Source organism: Mesocricetus auratus, unplaced genomic scaffold (genome assembly GCF_017639785.1).
Source record: "Mesocricetus auratus isolate SY011 unplaced genomic scaffold, BCM_Maur_2.0 Super-Scaffold_100242, whole genome shotgun sequence".
NCBI classification, from domain to species: Eukaryota; Metazoa; Chordata; class Mammalia; order Rodentia; family Cricetidae; genus Mesocricetus; species Mesocricetus auratus.
The window spans coordinates 100,662-103,907 of NW_024429257.1; the positions used below are offsets into that span (position 1 = coordinate 100,662).

The 3,246-nt window shown below is 44.9% G+C and overlaps 1 pseudogene; it reads right to left on the reverse strand.

The window, feature by feature from the left end:
- Positions 1–406: 406 nt before the first annotated feature.
- LOC121136470 lies at positions 407–1,166 on the reverse strand (annotated as a pseudogene).
- Between the last annotated feature and the right edge of the window lie 2,080 nt (positions 1,167–3,246).

The window sequence follows — 3,246 nt, forward strand, 5'->3', positions numbered from 1 at the left end:
TATATATATACATATATATATGTATATATATATATATACATATATACATATATATACATATATATAATATACTCTGCAGAAAAAAAAGCTGGTGGGGGCAATGAGTTCAGATTTCTTTGAAAACAAAAAGGAAGCAGATAAAAACAAAGTGAGTCGCAGAGGACCGAAGGAGCAGCGATGAGAAGAGGCTGGTTTACAAAGTGGATGAAAAGGCTGTTGGAGTTGGGCTTGCTTTCTACACATCTCGAAATAAAAACCAGATCACAGTATCCAAATAAAGTGTAAGTGAAGGCAGACATCTTTCCTCAACTCCTCGTGGGTTGAAACACCTAGTCCCTCCCCGTCCCCACCCCATTTCCCAATGCAGTGCCCCCGGATCCAGCTGGCTGTGGGTGAATCAGTCTCCATACCCTGCAGAAGAGTGGGCAGAAGCAGCAGCGTCCATCTCTCCACCCACCGGGAAAGGAGTGGAGAGTGGGTACAGGGAGCTGGAGAACCCCAGATGCAGCAGGGAGGGGCGCCGGACTAGCAGAAAAGACCCCAGGCTTAGCATCGTGGCCACTGGCAGTCCTGCAGCATGAGCTGCTCCAGGCCCAGGCAGCCCTCAGCAGCGCTCAGCATCATGCCGGCCAGGTGCCCGATGCCCATGGCCAAGAGGTGGCAGCAGCTGCGGAGGTTAAGGCTCTTGAGGCACTGCAGCCCCCAGGCGATGAGCAGAAGGCCAGTGTTGGTGATGTTACTGCTGCCTCCCAGCTCCAGCACCTCCAGGCCCTTGAGGTACTGGGCTATGTGGCCCACGTTGCTGTTGGTTATCTGCTTGCAGATGCTCAAGTTGAGAGCATGCAGGGAGCTGATCTGCACGAACGCATGGCCCAGGCCTTGTCGGTGAGGTTGTAGCAGCCGCTGAGGTTGAGGCTCTCGAGGTTTGCCATGCCCTGCATCACTTAGCTGAGGCTGCGGTGGAGGCTGAGCATCTGCACATGGCGGATTCCCCGGGCCTGCAGGATGGGGAACAGTGACGGGTTCTCCCTACGCAGGTGCAGCTTGGCCTCCATGCCCTGCCACACCGACTTGTGGTAGGCGGCTTCCCGCCAGGCTGTGCACACCTGTGCCGCGCGACCCCTGTCTCGGACGTCCAGGTAGCTGAAGATCGTGTTACCTGTCATGTTTCTTTTTGGCAGCATGGCATCTCTTCTCAGCCTCTCTCTCCCTTCTCCCCAGCCTTCTCCTGGTTTAGTATAACCCCCTATATTTCAACCTCTATATTCTATCATAACTGACATACACTCCCCAGTGATGGAGTGGCCTTCCATGGGGGATCAGCAAAGTCAGTCGCATCATTTGGGGCAATGCCTAGGAATTCCCCTGAGCATCTAGGATGAGAGATTAAGAATCCACAGGGAATAGGATTCCAAAGTCCATTCGTGCACTAGGGATACATATTAGTACCACTGCCAGAGTTCCCATAGACTGCCTAGGTCTCCAAAGTGAGACCCACATTGAGGCGCTGGTTCAGTCCTTTGCTTGTTGCACAGGTGTTAGAATGGGGTCCATGAGCTCCCACTTGTTCAGGTCACTTGTTTCGGTGGAATTTCTGAGCCTGGTCTTGACCCATTTGTGCATCACTACCCCTCTCATAAACTGGATTCCAGGAGTCCAGATCAGTGTTAAGCTGTTGGTGTCTGCTTTTCTTCCATCAGCTACTTGATGTAGCCTCTAGGGTGTTATATATGGTAGTCATCATTCACATTATAGGGGAAGAACATTTTAAATAGCCTCTACATTATTGCTGAGATTCTTAGATGGGGTCATTTTGTGTATGACTGGACATTTTCCTAGTGCCATATTTCCACTTTAAACCTTTAATGGCTCCCTCTATTGATGTGTCTCTTTTTTCCTTTCCTCTATTCCTCTCCCCACTCAATCTTCCTGATTCCTCATGTTTTCACCCCAGTTCCTCTTCTCCCATTCACTTTGTCCTGCCTCCCTACATGCTCACAATTTGTTCAGTGGTTCTTGTACATTTTGCCTCCCTTGGGGGACCATGTAAGTCTCTCTTACTGTCTTCATTTTTTCCTGAACTATCTGGAGGTGTAGAATGTAGGCTGGTAATACTTTACTCTCTGTCTAATATACACATATGAGTTGGACATACCATGCTTGCCTTTTTATTAATGGGTTGCCTCACTTAGGATGGTTTCTGCTACATCTATCCATTTACCTACAAATATGAAGATTCCTATGAGTAGTACTCCACGTGTAAATGTACCACATTTTCTCCATCTATTCTTTGGTTGAAGGACATGTAGTTTGCTTCCAGTTTCTGCCTGTCACTAATAATGTCACTATGAACATAGATGAACATATGTTCTTGTTGAATGAATGTGCATTCTTTGGGTATATTCCTAAGAGTGTAATTGCTGAATCTTGTGGTAGACTGATTCCCATTATCTTGAAGAACCACAATACTGATTTTGAAAGTGGCTGTACTAGTTTGTACTCCCACCAGCAGTGGAAGAGTTTTCCCCTCTTTCCACATCCATTCAAGAATAAACTGTCATTTATGTTTTTTATTTTATCCATTCTGACAGCAGCAAGATATCTCAGAGGTGTTTTGATTTGCATTTATCTGATGGTTAAGAAAATAGCTTGGGGTATCACTAACCAAACAAGTGAAAGCCTTGAATAACAACAACTTTGTCTCTTTAAAGAATGAATTTGAAGACACTACCAGGAAACGGAAAGATATTCCATGCTCTTGGATCAGTATTATTAACCTAGTAAAAATGGAAATCTTAACTAAAGCAATATGCTGATTCAATGCAATCCCTATTAAAATCTCAGAGTAACTCTCCACAGACCTTTAAAGAATGATACTCAACGTTATATGGAAAATCAAATGACTCAGGATAGCCAAAACAACACTGTAAATTAAAGCACCTTCCAAAGGAATCACCATCCTTGGCTTTAAGAGCTATAACAGAACTATAGCTTGGTATTTGCACAAAAATAGAGAGGTACACAAAAGATATCGAAGTGGAAACATTGATATTACCCCACACACATAGAAACAAATGATTTTTCACAAAGAATCTAAAATTATACAATATAAAAAAGCAAGTATTGTGGACATGTAGAAGACTGCAGATAGACCATATCAATGGCCATGAACAAACCTTAATTACAAATAGATCAAAGAGCTTAACATAAATCCAGTCATGCTGCACCTCTTAGAAAATTAGGTGG